General features: G+C 36.3%; 1 protein-coding gene across 1 annotated transcript in view; it reads right to left on the reverse strand.

Moving 5' to 3' along the window:
• LOC100867650 (misexpression suppressor of ras 6) overlaps positions 1-22,297 on the reverse strand; it is a 363,124-nt gene that overhangs the window by 232,971 nt on the left and 107,856 nt on the right. The gene's annotated exons all lie outside the window — the stretch shown is intronic.

The raw sequence follows: 22,297 nt of genomic DNA on the forward strand, positions 1-22,297 counted from the left end.
TCGTTGACGCCCTATCGTAACTTCCCGTGAAACGAAGGCTCGAATAGAAAAATGGCTATCGTCGAATGTAAAAATTACGAATTAGAATTTGTGAGATGAACAAGGAAGATATTATGCAGGAGAAAAAAATATATTCGGAAATATTTTGCAAAGATTTTTAATTCTTTTAGGAATTTTCTTGAAAAAAGAAAATATTTTTTTCTTCTTTTTTAGAAAGAAGAGAAATAAACTCGATACTGAGCGAAGAATTTCTGGAAAATTTTGTTCATAAATCAAGATATCATATCTTTAGAAATTTTGTTGAAAGATAACGCGTCCTTTTTCTTTTACAGGGGAAGAAGTAAAACGAGCTTTAATAGTTTCTTGAATGGTTAATAAATATTTTCTTTCATCTCTTTGTGATGCATAAAATGATATTATAAGCTTCATACGAATTTCAAAAATGCAAAATACTGAAGCATGATAATAATGTAAGGCGAGATTGTTAAGAAAAAAAAAAATATCTGAAATATATAATTCTGCTTAAAAAAAAAAATATTATAAAATATTTACGATAACGAGGAGACGCTTAATTTTTCCATATACATCTTTATCCATGTTTAAAGAAAATTATACGATAAAGTGTCTCGGTATCGATTTTTTTAAACGGATACTTGAATATTAATCTTCCCTCCCCCCCCCCTTTCTTCTTTTTATAACGTAATAACCGGCATCTTGCAATGTAATCTCAATATAAGCAATACAAGTGTATTGGAAGGATCAAATATTTCTCCAAAGAAACAATTTTAATAAATCATCAAAGGGAGAAGCTTTCTAAAAAAAAAAAAAAAAAAAGAGGGAAAAAAAAAACAAATTTTAAAAATTACAATCCGAATGAATAAAAATATATATATTTCAAGAAAAAAAATATCCTCATATTCGGTTATAAAGGTTAAAAATTAATCGTTTAATTAAATCCATTCGTTATGATTTAATTCATCCTGGTTCGAACATATATTCGAAGAGGAAAATAAAAATTAAAAATAAAAAAGAGAGAGAGAGAGAGAGAAAGAGAGAAATAGAGGGGGAGGAAAGTAAAACGCACAGCATCGCAATTAAATCCATAGAATATGGTCGATCGTGAATTATTAAAATTGAAAAACGATGGGGGAGGGGAGGGGGAAATTTTTCAAATGAAACTGGTTACAACGAGGAGGGGGAGGGAGGAACACGATCGCGGCAAACCTTCAGAACAAACGAATATTTATTTCCGGTTCGCCGGCTGCCGTTTTAATAAATTCAATTAAACATCTTCCACGGTGAACGAACAAATTTCTGTAACGGCATTTTCGAGGCGCGTAAATTGTTTCGACGGCTGTGTATTTATTCGCGTGGAGGCCGTATCATTATGAAAATTTATACACCGTTATGAAATGATTTCGTTAAATTGCTTAATTAGCGGGCCGTGGTTTTAAAACGAGTGCTCGGCCCGAGCCGATATTACGCGAGCAGAAATTTTCGGTAATTTCTCCCGCTCCGACGAAATGTTTCTAATTAACGATTATAATTTAAACTTTGGCCAAAATCGCGCAAAAGGAATTACATCTTTGTTTTTTAACCCGCGACGATATTTTGACGCGGCATTTATATGTCGAAACGTGTGTTTTTTTCCTGTTAAACGAATTAAATGTGCCAAGTATTAGGTTAGGTCTCTGAGGGATTATAAAGTGGCGCTAGTGTTCTCAGATGTATTCCACATTTACTTTAATTAGTCGCAAAAAGTTAATATTCCACGCACGATGTTTCAATTTTTATTTCAATATTATTCTGTGTTTTCGAATATTTACTGTTGCGAGTTATTGAAAATTAAGTTATTTCAAATTTTGCTAGAAATATTAGATGCGATTCGGTTAAAATTAGTTGGCCAGATATCGATCGCCAATCGAGGGAATAGAATTATTTCAAATAGAGTTATTATCTCATTTTGATTTCTGGTGAAATGAGCTACGATACTCGCGAAAGATTAAAATTTTCATTTCAAAATAACAAGATTAACATCCAAAAATCCCGGCAATATTATAACACTTATGACGATCACGAAAATTTCAAATCTCGACATATAAATGATTTTAGAAACGAGCGAATAGCGATGGGAAAAAAAAATTTCAAAATGTATTTTTATTTCTAACGAAATGGACATTTTTCCATAGGTATATTATTTTCAGTGGAGAGCCAATGATTTCATCGATGCCTCTGGCTACTCGTTTGTTTCCGTTGTAATCCGTCTTTCTGTGTGGTCGATGATCATCAAACGTAGATATTAAAAGAGGATGGTTCATTCCTCGATATCTATGGAAGAAGATCTCTATCTCTTGGCGGACCATTCCTCTCATAATTGTATTCTTTTTATTCCTGAAAGGTCTTAAGCGGAGACGATTCAAGAGCTTGAAAATTAATTCTCAATCTTATTTATATCGATGCTTACATCTTTTCTTTTAATGTCAGTTTTATGTGACTTTATTTAAAGTCTTATTTATTTATGGTATTTTTTTATCTTCGTGATTCAAGAAATTTTATTTAAAAAAAATAAAACTTCGTATTGATTTATATTCCTTTTTTAATATATACTTTAAGTAGATTCGTTTCTGCAATTTTATTTCATTTAAGAAATATATTTTTTTTCTAATATGTATTTTATTTCCTATTACTAAATATAAAGTTACATAATGTTATTAGAACACGCATAAATGCTATTTTCCCGAGTTTCCGATTGTTCATTATTAAATTTCATATCTTTCTATTTCTGCAATTTATTATTATTTTTTTTTTTATTTTTCTTTTACAAAAATTGATGAATTATTTTTGTCATTTTTATAGTATTACATTAAAAAGACTTAATTTCAGTTAGTTTTTAATGAACATACACTCGCTTATAACACGGTGTTTAAAAACAACACGAGTTTAAAACTTTAAGAATATTTACCACTGTTTGCGAAGGGGAATAAAAATATTTAATCGATACAGGTTCTAAAATCAATACTTTCGGTTTAAAATATAATATTTTATATCTCTCCACGTACGGATATTTAAAAAACTTATCTGCTTGAATCGAATTTAAACATCTTTAATTAAATTACTATCGACAATTAATTTAAAATAAAACTATTGAATAATAAAGTGCTATAAATATACCAGCAAAACATAATCTTTTCATAATTTTTCTTTAAAGTGGAGAAAATGGATCCAAGCGTACCGCAGTCATAAATACAAATTTCTTCATTGCATATATTTTTTGCCCAACGCCAATATTAACGTAGTCTAATACCCAAAAGGATATTACAATTACATTACCAAAAAAAAAAAAAGGAAGAAAGAAAATGATATACACGTATGGTTAAAAACAGATTAAAAGCAAATGAATGCATATTCGTTTATCTGTAATTTCCAGAGTAAATTACATCCTGTCAAAGATAAGCAAGACTGTTGGTGCGCTCTTGAACACTGGTGGAATAAATACGCAAGATTTTCAAGGAGTATCGTTCGATTCGTTTAATTTCGTTGTTTCTCGGCCGACAATTCCCTCTCGTTAAAATCTACGTCATGATAAATGAACTGCCGATGCCCGCCAACCAAGCCAGAATGCGGCGACGTCCGCTCGAATAATCACGAGATAATTACTTTCCTGCACACGGTCCGCCCAAACCGCTCGAAAGCCGGATCTCCCGCGGGAGTTCCAAGGATTCACGAAGCGGACGGACGCGTTAAACCGCAGGAAGGAACGGTTTTTCGCCGGCCCGGATATCTAACTCGCTTAAAACTTCTCTAAGAATAATTCTGCTCCCAACTTTTTTCGAAATTAACTCCTCGTTGTTTCGTTTTTTTTTTCCCTCCCCTTTACTTTGGGATTCGTTCAAAAAAAAAAAAAAATGGTTTTTCTTGGGTATTATGGAATTGAATTTTTTTTCGTAATAGAGTTTATAAATCTGGGATATTATGTATCGTGGAATTAATTCGTCGTTATTTCTTCAGGGTTCGATTCGTTTCTTCCGTAAAAGATTTTTTCGGGTATTATGGAATGATGGATGGGTTTAATGGATATGTGTTTTCGTTTGAAATATGTGAGCAATGAATATTTTTGTAAATTAAATTGGAAATAGATCGTGAATAGAATGAAATTTCTCTAGGGTATTATAATTTTGACAGATATATGTTTCTTTTAATGAAATCCGAGATTTCTGTTTCTAAAATAAGCGGTAAAGCAATATGAAACGAAACAACAGGAAATTTAATAAAATGGAATAATGGGATGAACTCGAGATGAAGCTTGGAGAGTTCAAAACAATTTGGACAGGAAGTGGCAAACGAGATCATAGCATAGCTAATTTAGTATAAACTCTGTCTGAAAATATTTCGTTCTTTGTCTTTCAAGAATTGTTCTCTCTCTCTCTCTCTCTCTCTCTCTCTCTCTCTCTCTCTTTGAAAAATAAGACTTTAACTTCAAATTAAATTTTAATTATAATTATAATCGAAATTTTATTTCGAAACTTACGATTCATTAAACTTTCATAATAATATAAAATAACGTTTAATCCGAAATAGATTCTTATTACACTTTGCAAAACGATAACAAGTTTAATAACAGAATATTATATTCGATAATTTACAATAGACGCTTATCCCAGATGATTCCAAAATGACAAAATTATACTGCCCGTGTCACTGTTACACCTACATCCAATCTTCCATCATTGACGCTTTCGGTTGTAAGTGGTGTCCTCTTAAAACAGAGAAACATCGAAAATTTCCAAGCATTGCGAGCCATTTCAATCAAAAATTCAATGTATCAACATATTTATTTAATCTCCTATTCTTTTCGACGAAAAAATTAAAAATCAAAAATCGAAACACACCGAAGATACTGATCTCTGAAGAAACGAACTGGAATAGAAAACATCGGAATATTTCTTCTGCGAAAGGTCTTACACTCCAAAAAAAAAAAAAAAAGAAAAGAAAAAAAAAAACACTCGACCGATCCCTGGAAGACGGTAAGTAAATTTCCAGAGCGTGTCCATCAAGAGATCGAGAGGCTGTTTATCTGCCCCGTCCTGTTCCTAACCATTTCCTCTTTATTCCCGTCCTCTCCTCCTCAACAGGGATTCCAACTACAGTGGTAACAAAAGGATCGGCGCGCGTATGTGCAGGCGCACGTAACCGAGGACAGCAATATCGGGGGTGGGATTTATGGGGCATGACGGAGATTTACAACGCTTCTCGCGTCCATGGCTCTTCATGGATCGGTGGATCGGTAGGGAGAGGCCATGTTCCGCTCGCTTTCGATCGTTCTCGATCTTCTTTCCGCCGGTGAGCTACGCGGCCGAGCTCTGCACCTGCACCCACGATCACCAGCGCGGATCGTCAGATGCGCCGAACGCGAGTCGGATTCGGGTTGGATGGAACGCGTGGGAGGGCCCCGCGTGCCAGGACGTGCCGTTGAATCGTAATCGACTCCGGTTAAATCGATCCAGCGCGAGACCGCCGCTCTTTGTCCCTTCGTTTCGGGCGTATCTCGAAAGAGGAATCCGTTCGAGGACGATTTCCGTGATCTTAAGTGTGAGGACCCCGTCTTCTATTAAGATTCGTTTGTGGAAAGAGGGTATGGTTAAATAAAAAATATTTGAAAAATTGTGTTTTCTATTTGATTTTCAATAAAGAAGGAAAACTTTCGAAGATGTTTCCCTGATTTTAAGTGTGAGAACCCCGTTTCTCGTTAAGTTTCATGTATGACGGTGTTCCTTGATTTTAAATATGAGAACCCCGTTTCTCTTTAAGTTTCGTATATATATATATATATATATGGCGAGGATTCTTATTAAGATTGTGATTTATCTTTACATTTTAAGAAATGGATTGTTCATAGATTAGTAGATACAGATTTAGAAGTAATGTTTTCGAAAGGATCGTTTCATGTTTCGTAGTTTTTCTTTAGTCATTTGTTAGAATAATTACACGTTTGTACGATTGCAATATATCGAACGTGATAATCAAAATTATTCTGTTCTATCCACGATCTAGAAACTCGGTTCGGCGATCGTTCCATTTTCAAAAAACGAGGAAAGGGGAGAAAAAAAGCAATCCAACGATCGTGGCGCAGGGATTAATTGAAAAATCATGCATTTTCTTCTACGATTAATGGGCATGGAGGCGCGTGCAGCTACGTACACGAGTGTAGCTAATTGGCGCGAGTCGCGATGCTTTGGTGGCGAGCATTAATTTGGGGAAAACCGTAAACACACGCGTGCACCGTTTTTGGATATTATTCGATAGAAAACCACGATGGCTACCACACCGGCTATCGGTTGTTTCATCTCTCTCTTTCTCTCCCTCTTTTTTTTCTTTTTTTTTTTTTACCCCTCCCTCTTCCATCCACTCTCTTTTCATCGACGCCGATCGATAGCTAATTACGCGTTTACACGGAACGAACAGAATCACCCGCGGCCGAAATTAAAATGATTTCAACCTCACGCCGCGTTTTTCGGCGATAACAAACGGAAATAATGAATAGTCCGAGCCTCTGAATACCGTTCAAACAAAAATTAACGCGCATGCGCCGCGTCGGGCTTATATGCATATTTGTTTCATTAATATGAATGCGATTTCCTTCTCTTTCTTATCGGGTTTTTCCATTTTTCCTCGCTGTTCGACCGGCTGTGTGTACACGTTTGTTCGACGATCAAAAGATTCTTTCAAGTCGGATTTGTTGTTCGAACAAAGGTAGGGTAATTTGTTTAAAAAGAACTCGTTTTTAACTGCTTTTTCCTGGAACGAGTTATTTCGAATTCAATTTTATAATTCATAAAACATTAATTGCTTTCCTAGTTTTCGTATTAATAGGTATTATGATACTATTAATAACATTGTTTTTTAATAACGTGTTTCATGTTTGTTCAGAAAATATATATCTTATATACGTCATATTTAAAATTTAATTCAGATAATTAATTCATTGCTTTTAATATTAGAATGATCTGTAATAAACTTCGATTTAAATATTTCTAACATCTAGTTTGAAATACGAATCGTTATCGGATGACTCATAAAAGCGAGTAAATTTAAAAGTAAAAAAAAAAAAAAAAAAAAAAATAAAAAAAAAAATAAAAAAAAAACAATTTACCGATAATTTTCACACTTCGAAAAGATGAAAGATATCATTTGTTTCAACGTTTCGTCTGACAGATACTGACATTTTCAAACATCGAAGAAGCCATACAAAAATCGTGATGACTTCATTCTCATCATTCTCTCGTCTTTCCTTTTTTTCTTTTTTTCTTTCTTTTTTTTTTTTCTTTATCAAAGGACTCTAAAGAATAGAACAAACTCGCCGTCGAAAAATGATATTCGAATATTGGAAAGAGCCGAATGCGGTCTCTTTCCGAACCGAGTAATAATTTTATTTTAAAAATCGAGCGAAATATCCGGCTGGCGCAAACTTCAGTTTCGATAGGCAGTCGATTGATCGCGCGGTGTGTAATTAAAAAGACTACGTCCCGGAAACGGATTCTTCGCGGTGTGGATGATGGATTGTGTGAATTGCGGCCGTGTCATGCGCGAATGTTTTGCGGAGAAATCCGGATTGGACGGTTTTTCCAAAAACAGGCCGCGAGAGGGAAAATCGATGGAACAACGAGCCATGAAAACTACTCGTCGCTTGATTTACCGTGCACACTCTCGTTCGACTGGCGTATTGTATTCTTCGCGCGCATCAAACGTGTGCGCACGGTGTATGGAGTTCGTTGACTTGAGACAGATTGTCACGTTCGCAAATTGCATACGTTCTAAAAACCATTTTTTCCTTTCTTTCTTTCGAACAAGGAATACCACGAAATACCATTACTTTCGATACTTGTTTAAAAACACAACTTTTTGGAATAATAAATTTTAGAAAAATCCACGGAATCTTAATGATATTGAAGACTCCTTTCATAGATTTTTCAAAGATCAACGATGATAAATGTTAAATTTTCTTGTCATATCTTTATCTCGACATATTTTAATTTCATTCTTGTTATACGCGATTTTCTACGTTGATTGGCCAACCCTCGGCTGGAGCTCGTGCGGGATCGTTCGAGAAACTCGCCGATCGAGCGGCAAGGTCGAGCGATTTGAAAGTGGCGGCGCGCGTGCACACGTGGACACGCGTCGAGGCAACGCCTCGCGTATATCTGCCCGCGAGGACGGGTTAGACGCACACCCGTCGATCCAGTATGTAGATTTGTGCAGGTGTCGCAGCGTTTGCTCCGCGTAGTTCTCAATTTTAATCGGGCAGAGGAGGCAAAGGAGAGAAGAAACCGCCCGGCTGACGCGGCTCGCACGCGTACACATCACGACATTCAAAACCACGGACTGACAAACCCTTTCCTCGAGAAATTGAGCGTTCGATTTTTTTCTTTAAGTTCCGACATTCAGAAAATGTTGTTCGAAGTTTTGTTATTTAATTCGCATTTTCTTATTATTTGTTATTATTGATGAACAATGTTTATTTGGTATAGAGAGGGATAGTGTACGAATCTTGAGATATTTGAAAATTTTGAAACTTGGATAGAAAAATTCTAAAATTTATATTTTACGAAAAAATTTTTGAACAAAAAGTTCAAAGTATCAAAAATATATCTTAAATATAATTTTCTGCGAAGGAAGAAAAATTTGATGATGGAAGATTAAATTGTGCCCGTTACAAAAATGAATGTTTCCAATCTGGAAACGACGAGAGATGGAAAGTTATTTCGAAGATTGATTACGAGATAGTGCCCCATTTGATAGGTAACAAATTTTTGATCGCGACCTGGCAATTGATTAATTTATGAGAACGATAAAATTTTGAACGATTGGTCCATTTAAATCTGATAACGAGGTCAGTTTGAGGTCGTGTCTTCGTGTCTTCTATATTTAAATCAGATGGTTTAATCATTTTCTCTATAATATAATATAAGAGATGTAGATTTAATGTGAAAGCGAGAAAATATTTTTCAAAATTTCCTTTTTATTACAACACGAAAATGGCAAAATTAAATGTACAGACATTCTAAATTTGAAAGAGTCATAAAATAAAAAAAATAAATAAAAAAAATTCCATTCACTTTTGCTTGAATAATTTCAAGGTTTTGGTTGAATAATTTGTAATCGAAAGATCTTTTTTTTTTCGTAATTATAACTTCAATAAATCCGTACAATACAAATCGTATATAAAAAAATGACACGAAATCATTAAGAAGTAATAATTGGATAAATCTAATTTGTTATTCTCTAATAAACTCTTTAATAATTTTTTATCCAAAATATATAAATATACCGTTAAAAAAAGATTTGAATATGAAAATTAGAAAAAAAAAAAAAAAAAAAATCTGAAACAACGTCATTCTAAGGGATATTTTTTCCAAATATATTTGATAAACGAACAAATTTAACTTATATCGTTTATTATAATCATTCGTGCATACGTTGATGCTTCACAACATCGAATATATTACGTGGACGTAAATGGTTCGACATTGGCCGAGCGACAATTAAAAAATTTCTCCGTGCACCGTCAAGTACGCTTATTAATAAACGTTACTTCATGCCGCGCATAAATTATTTCGCATGGCCATCGATGCACTCGTTTAGCACATCTTTAAGGCGATCGACAACCGCGTGAATCATCGAAAAACCGAGCAATATTAACCGTCTAAGAATACGAATGACTCCACTCGATGCTTCTGCATACGTATATCCGTCGAGTAAGTACATTAAGAGTTACGACGCTTTCTCTGCCACGATTAATTCGTTTCGCAGCACGAATCGCGAAAATTGCAGAAATCGTAATTAAATCTATTAATAATTGAAAAAATTCATTAATAATTAGAGATTAATTATTGATGATTTTTAGCAGTCTCAAGGATTTAGGCATATTCTTAAAATATTTTAAGAACTAAATTGAGATCGATATTTCGATAATTTTATCGAATACTTTTTTAAAGCGTATCTAAGTACTTTAACGTGAAAAATAAATTTTAATTCTGAGATGACCTTAAACGTTAATTTTAAATATTCTTAACGAAATGCAAATTATTTTTAATTTTGCTAGTTTATTTTTATGACAAATTATTTCTAAAGCAAAGATCGATTAGCATGATTTGTATGCAATTTTTAATAAAGCTCATTTGGCTAAAAGGGAGTCGCAAACTACTTTTAATCAAAATTACTTTTAGACAATTTCTTCGAGAGAATTTCAATTACATTGCAATATTCTACTATGCGCTAGTAGCATTAATTTTTCCACAAATCGGAACGTAGAGGTATAAATTATTCGAGTAAAAGAAGATGTCAGAAATTATTTTTAAAATTAAAATCAGAGAACACTTCTTCGAAAGAATTTCTGCCATTTTTATACGAATTTTATCTATTATTTAATATATCTTGCGAAGAGAAAAATTCATATGTTGTTCAATTAGATACAAGAGACATAAAAGATTTAAAAATCATTACTTTTAATAGCAATACAGATATTTAACGATACATCGTTTTCATAATGCCTTCTTTTCAGTCTAATAATAAGCTAGGTTCCCGTTTTGAATCGATTGTGCAATAAACTGGAAGATATTTAAACGAAGGAAGTAATGGGCCCAAAGAGGCATTAGCCGGGTACACAATTGAAAATGGCAGGAACGAGAGAGATCGTTCACCCACGCGAAAGTCTATCAATAGAGTCTTTCGTCAGGCCCATTTTGCAACATGGGATCATTACGAGTTCTGAATTATGCCACTTTTCTTTTTGCATGTGTGTTCATGAATCGAATAGCGTAATTAGTTAGACGTCACGTATGCACCATCGTTTTTATCGAACGTTTCTAAGCCATGGAAGAAAAATATTTGGAGTTGAGAAATTCGAAGGGAAAAATAGAAATTTCAAGTGTTATAATTTTGTTTGCCTTCCATTCTTAAGATAATAGATATGATTTGTATGAATATTTGTATGCGAATATCAATCAATTAACTACGTGCACACACGAAGATATTTTTATTTTAAAAAAACAGAAATAAAAGTAACAGATTTCGTTTCTTCAAAACGAGATTAAAAATTCGGACGAAGCGATATTTGAAAGGCATCAATGAAAAATAAATCATAAAATTTCAAATTTCACGAATCAATAAATAACAGTTACAAAATTAACTACTGAAAGACAGCTAGAAAAACACAAACTTAACTTCAATCTTTCAAATTCATTAAATTAAAAAAAGAAAAAAAAAATCAACATTAATACAATCAATATTCTATTAAAAGGATACCCGTGTCATCTTTCACACCCGTTTCAAAATGATAAGAAAATTCGTCTTACTTTTCTTTGCATCCTCAAAGAAACAACGTTCTTCTTGAAAATGAAAAGACGAAAAGAAAAAGAAAAGAAAGAATAACTAATAACTTCATCGATTACAAGAAAGAAACAATCTTTTCGCCGATTTTCTTTACGACTCTCTTCAAGTTCCAGACGAAAGCTGAATCTTTTCATAAGATTCTCAAACGGAGAATTAATTACACGTCTTATAATAGCGGCGATATTGTTTCAAATACCATTAAATACCACCACGGGACGATTAAGAAAACGGGAACACAGGCCGTCGTTAATAAGGGTGGTTCGATGATTAACGAATTATCACGCGGACCGATCTCGACGAGGTTGAAACGCAGCTCGCTCTTATTGGCCGTTGATGCATGCGTTATTCATGCGTTATTGTGCATCCGCGATATCGCTTCATCGGGCTATTACGCTTTTTATCGAGACGAATCTGGCTCGTTTACTCGTGGAATTCTATTCGATTTGTGCCGGTTCAAAATGAGAGAAGAAATTCGAGAATTGAAAGAGATGAGATAGATAGAGATTTTTCCTTTCGTATGCGATTCTAGAAATTTATTTTGATCCGCAATTGAGTTGTGATGAAAGAACGCGCGTAATGAGTAGTGTAAAATATTTTCCGATGCGTGGACAAAAGTTACTTAAATTTTCTGTGGATTAAGTTAAAATTTATTTTGAATAAATCATTACGTTTTAAGCTGAAATTGAAATTTGAATTTGATGAAAAAATCCTTTGAAACGTTGTTATTTCGTTTTAAATTTTGTTCTCATAAATAAATCATATTTCTCTTAGTAGAAAGTAATTTCAACTTATTATCACGAGTAATAATATTCGTTAATTACTTTCAATAATTGTAACAAACGAAATTCATTCAGATCAATTTCTTGGAAACGCTGGATCTCAGCTCGAAAAGAAGTCGTAGCGATTTCCCATTGAAAAGATTCCCATGATTATAAATAATCATACAAGCAACCCATCGAAGTAATCGATGCGCTGCTCATTGCCTGTTATTATGTCATTAAACCAATTAGAACGATGCAGAATGTTTGACATTTCGTTAAACTCTCTCTCCCCCTAATGAATGACGGATCACGTCACGTATAAGAATAGAAAAGTATCGTTCCGTCCGTCTCGAGCTTTTAAAGACCGACGATGGCTATCTGTTTGAAAATGTTTGATTGCCGAGGCAATCTTTAGTTACCGTATAATGAGAATTCCTCGGAGATTACGAATCCTTATATTTAACAATCGATGACAAATGTTTCACGAATATATCAGAAACGAATCGGTTTATCGAGCAAATATTCGTATTCGTTTATTAGCGTATCCTCTACGTGGCATCGTGTTATCTATTCAACGAATCGGGAAGATTCGTTCAGCCCCGTTCGCGGCTTTATAAACGGCATGCGAATTGAATTGTTTGCCAATTTAATTTTAAAACTGGCGTTATTGCCAATTTTAAAATTCACGCTTTCGCGAAGAGATAATTGTTGCAAGCAAGTATTTGAAAACTGTTTGTAAAAGAAGAGACAAATTACGTAAGAAGAGTTTGGCTACTTTTTTTTCTTTTTATAAATTCTTCGAGAATTTAGATATATCGTTGATGTTTCGTGTATTTATTAGAGATTTTGCATATAGCAAGTATACAAAACGTTCAAATCTTCATTAATCAATTATATTACTTTTTCCTCTCGTATTATGAATTTATTGATAAAAATTAAAAGTTAAATTAATATTCCTATAACATTCCATTAAAAGATTCCTTCAAATAACAATAAAATAAAGAACAAAGGGAAGAACAAATTTCCACAATATCCAGCTATTTTACAGAAATAATATTGAGAAAAAAAAAACGGATCGAGGGATCAAAATTTAGAAAAATCTAATTCGAAAGTTACGAAGTTCGTTCGACGCATGCATGCATGCATTATCCCAACGTGGAAAGGTGAATGACACCGGAGGCAGGGCAGTCCCTAGATTCGGTTCGTGCGAGAAGAAACCCTTTCCCGGGGCAAGAAACTCGGATGGCATCAGATGGCCCAACCGAATGGGCCAACTGCAATTCGTTTTTGACATGTGCGAGCTGCAAGTGCACCACTTGCAATTACTCGCATGCGAGCGCACGCGCCGCTCTGAAAAGGAACGTGCGCGGCAAACGCGGAAAGCGCGAACACGCCATCGCCGGATGCGCTTACCCCTTTCTCAGATTAATGTCCACCTTTGCCTTTCGTCCACCGGCGAAAAAAGAGAGAGAGAAAAAGTGTACGACCGGTTCGATGACCCCTGTCAAGTTGACAGGGAAAGCGTAACAGGCGCCTCGCAACAAGGTCGACGAACCCCGACGACGACGACCACTAGGAAGCCGCCTTTCTCCCTGCCGATCCTTCCCTTCCGTTTCGATGGCCCTTGGACGCCACTCATCACCGTGAATTTCGAACAAATTCATTGGATCGATTGGCTTCCAGTTATTTTGGATTTTTTGACGCGTTGAAAATTTTTTGCTTGGATTTTATTCTTGTTGTAAGAAGTTTATCGAGTAAGAAGGATTGATCGAATATATTTGTATATTTTTCTAATTGTCGACGGATGGAGATAGATGAAATAGTTTTAGAGATTTGAAAGATACATGGACGATTAAAAAAATTAATTAAAAGGTATCATATTTTTGAAATTTCTCGTCAAATCCATAAAAGAAAGATTTTTTTTCGTAAAAATAGATATTTATTATAGAAATATGCCTTGTTTTCTTTGTAAAAAAGAAAAATATCCGATACAACATCATCCAGTTACAAATGGATCTTTTATTAAAATATTTCATCGTCGTCGTTTAAACAAAAATCCTGAACGGAAAGAAGTACGCGATTTTATTTCACGATGAAATAATTGACGTGACGGTGTCGTATCGTTTACTTTAAAAGCCAGACCGTTTGTCCAAGGCTCGTTTTCAATGCGCCGAGGGACGCACGATTCGATTTTTAGGTGTTCAACAAGGGACAATGAAGCGAAGCTTCGCCCTTTGGCTTTATGGATACGTTCGTATTATATTTCCACGATTAAACAATGTGTAAGCCCTGAGAGAGAGAGCCCTGTCCAACCTTCAATAAACGATATATCCGCGATGTTTGCTAATAGGTATTTGCGCGTACGAGCCGATTAATATTCGGATCTATATATATATATATATATATGTATGTATTCTATTATCCTCGAAATGAAAGTTCTCTCTCTCCATTTGCCGACTGCCGCGTAATGAATTGCCGTCTGCCTCGAATCTCGTGGAGTATTAAAATAATGCAAAAAAAAGAGAGAGAGAGAAAGAAAAAAATTCGCGCCACGTCGGGTAAACATGGTAAGAGATAAAAACCGATCGGGTTTTTCCTCATTTCCTAAAACGAGCCGGCTAATTAAAAGTCTGTCTTTAATTGTCGAAGAAATTCGGATTTCTTCATTCGTTGTATATATTTGTGAAAATTGATATTTTTAATAACGAATATTCTTATATATATATATATATATTACAAATGATTTGTATTCTCAAGTTCAAGTTTTCGTTACTTTTCTAAATGAATAATTTAATAGTTTCTTAATCTTTAAATAGAAAATTTATAAATTCAAAAATCGATTTAATTCTGTCTTCCTCGCTCGTTCGTATTCCTTCGATGAATATAATAATTTTATGAACATTACAAGGTGTATCCGATTAAAATTATTTATACAAATGAATAATATTAGTATTACACAAATTTATCATATACATGGATAAACTTCATTCTCGCATCAAAGGAGAATTAATAAACGAAACGAACTTCTTACACCTTGTGTCTTAAAAAAATATCGTAAACCCTCAACCCTTCTCTATCCAAAAATCACTCTAACCAAACACGTAATCTAAACAAACTGAGATAAAATAAGAAAGAAAAATAAGGAAAGTCGACAACGCGCAACTGTTACTCTCGCAAACGTTATTCGCACGATCGAATAATAAATAATAAAAAATAAGGTTCGAAAACGTTGTGGATCATTTCTCTATTCATTCGTACCGTACTCGTCGAAATGGTGGTGGCCCACGTAACTGCGTGGATCTGACGGCGTAACTATTCTTCGATCCTATTAAGAAGCGAGAACACCCCTAAAACCAACCCTCCCCATCCCACCACCCCCTGAGGAGCTTGCGCGTGACCGTTTAACGATCCGCGGCCATTTTGGGCACATGGCGTCGGCGTCGCTCGTCACGTCACCCCCAGCCTGTGCGGCTTATCCGGAAACTGCGAAGGAACCCCTCGTTCTTATCACCCATAACAGATGGCGGTGTTGGTTCTTATCCGATTTTCCCCCAAATATTCGCGCACCGTTATCGTCCTCTTGTTGTTCGAAAAAAAAAAAAAAAATCGATTGTCCTCTTCGACAATCTCGCGTTTGATGACGCGATGAAAATTGTTTGGATCGCGTGTTCAACTTTTAATCGGGGAATTTTCTGTGGATTTTAAAAACTTTTTTTCGAAGAAAGACGATCGTAAGTTAGCATTCATTTTGTTTGAACGTTGTTGTTTCCAGTTTGAAGCAGTTGCATTGAAAAAAAACGAGGGTTCATTGTTGGCAGGATGAATTTTGAAGGTATCACGATTATCGAAAGGGATTTCGAAAAATTTGACAAATAATGAAAGTGAAATTTGTGGATAGTCGTTGGACGAAATTTCGGAAAGATTTTTAATTATATTAATAACGCGTAATAATACATATATTTATGCAAATACGTATTTTTATGAACGAAACTATATAAATGGAGATTTGTCCCGTGTATACTGTGTACACCTTTAAATTTTCTATGAATGTATAATAGCATCTAAGTAGTAATTAGCAATAATCTTTATGGGGGTTATATTAGATAAAATTTAATGGCTTTGAAAATTAACTTTTAAACGACGTTTAACAATCTTACGTTTGATGGACAATTTTCATGGAATAACTTTCTCTCAGAGATAATAGACTTTTAGTTATCAGCTTAAGAACTTAACTTTCACGACTAGAATTTTTTCAACTCGTTTTTTGTCAAAAGATTTTCAATCTCGTGTTTCCATTTAGGAAAAGAAGCTTGCAAAATGACTAAGGTTACGACATTCTAAATTTCATGGAACATCAGTCACGTCACATGTTTCGAGAAATACGCGTTTACGTGTTTTCCAGCAATGTCGTTTAATTTCACGGTGAAACCAAGTGCTATCTAATTGCTTAATGTTAACATGGACTTCCCAATGATGAAACGCAACGCGTATTGTTTACCTTCCATATACAGTATACATTTAATTTCATTTGTTTCATCACCTTACACCCGCAACACATAAATTATAGAGCCGCCCCGGGGCCACGGTTCAAGATAAATTCGTTCTAACATTCCAACATTGCAGCCGCAAGGTCGCCCTTCGCCGATTTCTTTATCCCATTCTTTCGTAATTTCTTTTATGACAATAATTATTGCAACAACACACTGCGTTCCTTAAAAGTAATTGCAGTTTTCAAAAATGTAAATTGCCACGCGATGAATATTCATAGGGTGTAATGCGAAGTAAATACAAATAATAATAATAATAATAATATAAATTTTTTTTATTATATAAGGAAAGTAAACGTAAAGCAACCAATTTTAGTTGGATAATATAATTAATAATTTCAATGCCAACGCATAAATGTAATTACGAACGTGGAAATTTTAAATAGGAATTACGAAATGTTAAATAGGAAGTGTTTAGAAGAAAAATAAAAAAAAAAAAATATTCATTTCTTTCAGAGTTCACAATAACCAATTATTCCAATCTTCCTTTCCAAACATTTCCTTTCAACTGTCGTTCCATTTTCCCCTTTACGATACACGAGAGATTATCTATCGTTACCATTATTTATATACCAAACTGTTTCAATAAACAACCAACAAATTCCGTTCAAAATCTCTTCGCTTCGTTCTGGTTGCGATGCCACTACGTAAAAATCACGTATCCACCAAAATACTCCAATCCATCCAATTATTTTTCCAAAAAATTGCCCAATTTTTTACCATAATAAATTAAGTAGAGCTCGATTACAGAAGCTTGGCTCGATCGAAAATTACACGAGGAGAGATCGGGCCGCTTTATTAAACGGGGATCGATCTTAACGACGGTTCCTCCTCTGTAAAATTGGGACGAGGAGTTATACTCGCATAAGCGCGTAAGGGGCATCGGCATAAAGGGGCGGGCTTTATCGATTTAATTGTCGGTGGGTTTAATTGTAGGGGATGAAGGGGCGAGCTTGAGAAGGGCCGACCAAGCCACGTTGAAGCGCGCCACTTCCGTGAGAGAAGGTAATTACGAGGAGTGACCTACCTCAACGAGATTCCCCTTGCCAATGAAGAAATCTTCCCTCCAGCTTGATCCAGTTTTCGTACGCCTGCTTTTAAAGAGGCTCGTGTCTCTCTTTATCGGGAAAAATTGCGTGCGGGGGAAAAGTTCTCTGTTCTTTCTTTCTTTCTTTGGTTTCGTTCGAATATCGAGGCATTTAACGATAATTGTTTCGTTATCGATGCTGAATATTTACGAAGCAAATGTTTATACAGTTGTAATCATAATCGTAAAGATAATTTGTTGTCGCGTATAAGTGTTGGCGTATAATGGATAACCGTCGATTATCGGAATTAATCGGAAGAGAAGTCCATTTGGATAAAAGATTTTTCAGATAATAAGATCATGCTTTGTTTCAAACGTTTATCGTTAGGTTTACAGACTATTGATTGATTTGGATAAGTGATTTTTTCGAATTATAGAATTAAATTTCTTGCGAAGCAACTAGGAATTAAACATAGATTTCTAGATAAAAAAAGAAATAAGGAAAACGGATAAAAAAAAGATAAATTAGTACAAAAGTTTGTTCTTTGTAAAAAAATACACTTCCTTCAAATAATATTGGAAAAAGTATTAAAACTTAAAATTATGATTCGACAATATGATGATACGTACTTTCGATTTGCAAACACCAACTCATCCTCAAAATCTTCACCAGACACTTGGAAGGCCATCGTCGAGGAAGAGGAGTACTCGAAACGAATTGTAAAGGAACGAAGCGCCGTCTAGGGCGAAAAAACGAAAGCTTTCCACCCATCGGGTGACCAGCGTGTTTCCTTCGATGGGAAATCCGTGAAAAGTCACGATTGAATTATCCCATCGACGACGGCGACAGAGGCAGCCTGAGTACGTGAAGGAGAGCACGAAGGAGAAAGGGAGTAGGGTGGAATAGGGAAAGGAAAGGCGGCAGGGTGGGTGGTTGGCTGGCTGGCTGGCTGGCTGGCTGGCCTGACACCGGGGGTGGAAAGTAAAACGAGAGAAAATAAAATACATACCCGGCCATTGGCGCGACTTCGTTTCGTACATTTTATTCGAGCCAATTGGATTTATTTATGCGGCCGGCTGCCGCATCCGTGGTGGCCTACGGGGGAGGTTGAAATGTCGCGCAGCCGGTAAAGCAGTTTTGCTTCTTTTCCACCCCCACCACGCCCTTTCGGTGTCCGGAACCGGCCGCTTTTATTGTATATTTAATTCCACGTTGTTTATCCACGTCCCGTTCCAACGTTCGGTCGCGCACCAACTTCCAGCCAGATATTTCAACGGGGTGAACGTTACGAGGGGCTGGAAATGGTGAAATCTTGGTCGGGAAGTTTATTGCAACGATCCGAATTCCAACTATTTCGATTGTTTTCGTTGTGGATCTTGAAGGAAACGTTTGGGCCGGTTTTTTAAAATTGTAATTTTAAAATTGGAAATTTATGATCTCCAATCTCCAATCAAGTGTGATGGTAAAATAATTGGTGATTCACTTTAGAGTTTGATTTTATAATAATACATTGTAGAAACGAGGAGTAAAAAGAACGGATCAAAAAAGATTAAGTACTTTTTCCAAGTTAAATTTACTGAAATGATTCGTCTGTTATTTTAACGAAGTTAACAATTGAAGTTATTTGAATCATTTAATTACACTTTTCAAAATTCGAATCATCGAGATTCCAACCCTGCGTCCAATGCATCGAATAAAAAAGAAAAAGAACGAATTTAATCGAATATCAATGACCCTCGAAATTCAATTCTTATTTAAAATTTTATCCAACAAGAATCTTCTTACGATTGAAAAAAAAAATCATTTAAAAAAAAAAAAAAAAAGATTAAATCGCGCTTAGATGCATCGAGTAGAGGAAAGAGAGAGGGAGAATTGATAAATCGGGTCCCTCGCCGCTCCCGAAAGGTCGTGCAAGAAAAAGTCAACGACTATAATTCGACCTCGGCGAAAAGAAAGGGCACGTTGCAAGGAGGGAGAAGGCGGGGTATTGGCTTACTTCCGGCTCGTCTATTCGCGTCACCATCCGGCACGAGCTGCATTCTCACGCTCATTTGCATACCCGGCTACACATCAATATTCAGGGAGGCCGGAAAACGGGCCCGTTTTGCATACTGGACCCCCCGCTCGTGTCATTCCTTCTCTCGTCCGGATCCCGGTGGGGCATCGCGACTTCGATCCTGAGAAAAAGAATCCGAGCACCAAAGGATTGGATAAAATAAATCGATCGATATATTCAAATTCATCGATGAACCGTGGATGATATATAATTCAATTGGAAGGATATTTCGTGGGAAAAGAAAAAAGAATAATTTTTTTTTTAAGATGCGGAAAAGGAACGATTTAATCTAGATAAAGTTGTAAAGTTTGAATTTTTGAATTTATCTGCTAATTTCTCCGGTAAAAATTGAAATTCGTGTGTCAAATATAGATGGTCTAACAGAAAGAATTGAAAAATTGGGAAAATCTTTGTCCCTTTTTAAAATATATTGTCATAAGTACGATTTATTTCTCGAAAATAAATACTTCTCATTAATTCTCAGTCGTCTGCAAAACATTCGGGAATAAATATTTGCGCTTAAAGAGTATCGAGTAACGGTAATTTCCTATACACGGATTCATCCACGCGTGAACCGTTTCACACAAGTCATCGCTCTAAATCATAAATTCTGCAGCCACGATAAAAATTCAGCTTCGACAAACGTTTAATCGAACCAACATGTTGACCCAGAAACCCGATCGCTCTCCATCCACCTAGCTCGCCAAAAATCTTGTCCCCCTCCGAACAATCACATTCCTAGCCCTTTCTTCCTCTCATTCAACAAAAATTATCATAATCGAAAAAAGATCCGCCACATCTTTTTCCCACACACGAACATCGAAACCGAACGAAATCTCATCGACATCCGTCATCGATCAACGAACGAATCGAAACGACGAGATATATCTCGTCACTAGTCTTCCTAATAAACTTCACCCCTTTACCTTCTTTTCCATCCCTTACCCTTCCTTGCCGCAAGTTCAGCTCGGCCAAGTATCGCCGGGTTGCATACGCACAGGCGCAGACTCGTCCTCTCGGCGGAAGGGGGGCGGGTTGCGTAATTTAAATAATTCAGCAGTGACCCTGACCCCGGTTAGGCTGACCTGGAGAGCCGACCGGCGATTAAAATCACAATGCGGTTCTCGAGTTCTCAGGGTAAGACAGGTAGCAGCCACGGCGTGGCCGCATACATTAGATCGAGGCGTTCGCGCAGAGGGGGCAGCCTGTGTGTACACACACACACACACGGGTGATTTTATGCAGGAGAACCGAGGGCGAGAAAGGGACGACATCTTTTTCCAGCTCTCTGTGGAGCGCGCGTTCAACCGGACCCGGCGAATTAGCATAACGATGCCGGGCGATTTATTTTTCGGTGACTGAAAATCCCACGGTGAGCACCACGGATCATCGCATCTTCTTCCGTACGATCGAAGCGAATTGTAATAAGTCGGAAAACGGTCGTATGGGGATTCGTAAGAAGTCGAGGATCGGCGAAACTGGGTCGCGGTTGCCTCTCTCGAAGGGATTCGCATGGAGAGAGGATTCGTGAGAAGTACGGAGGAGAGTGGAGCGATACGGCTGGATGAATGGGGCCAGTCACGGTCTCGCTGATTTACTTCGTGAATTATTAATTGGAGGATCGTGTTGTTGCACGGGGACGCGATGCTACGAGATGTTTCGAGATGGGTATAGATACGTTTGAAGAAGTTTAACGGAAGAACGGTTTCTCGGATTCGATTGGAGGATCGGAGACGTTTCGTTTGAAATGAAATGTATGATTTCGTAAAAGAGATGAATCGAATTTTCTTGATGGAAGTATTTGGTTCAACGAATGATTGTATATAATTTGGTAGAGGCAAGTATTGTAAATATTTTTCTTCTTGAATTTTTCTCAGAGAAGAATAAAATATATCTGCCTAATTGCATGATTAATTAAATCTACATCCTTCCTTTAAAAAAGAATTTTTAAATTCATTTTCTCTCGCTTAGTTATTCCCAAATATTTCGACTTACAACGCGCACCAAAGAGGCCCAAAGAAAGAAAAAAATCTGAGAAGAACACTACGAGGCATCCTTTTTAAAATCCTTCTCCCAGACGATGCCTACCGACGAATCACCACCCACAATAGTTTCCTCTTTCCTAAGAACAATGGCGGTCGATACAACCTCCGGCTGTTGATTGTGCACCGATGATCGATGGCAATCGAACGGGTCGGGGAGGATCCGCGGGGATGGAAATTTGCATCCACGATGCTGGAAACCAAACACTCGAAGGGGTTGAAGGCTGGGATGCAGATGAGCCGGCGTGGCCGCCCTCGAAAGCGGATGTTGGCAGTCTGCAGGCTACGTAGACAATGGGCCAGTTGCCATTATGTCCGTCGAATCCTAAAACCCCATAGAGTCGTTCTTCTCTGTCTATTATCCCGCTGGTGGCAGGCCACATTGTGTATCCGGTCTGCCACGGGACCCCGGCTATTGTCGGCCCACCTAATTATTCGCAAATCTTCCGCTCGTTGCCAGTACACACCCCTCCCA

This window comes from Apis florea, unplaced genomic scaffold (genome assembly GCF_048593485.1).
Source record: "Apis florea isolate Af1SG1 unplaced genomic scaffold, ASM4859348v1 contig_3170_pilon, whole genome shotgun sequence".
NCBI lineage: Eukaryota > Metazoa > Arthropoda > Insecta > Hymenoptera > Apidae > Apis > Apis florea.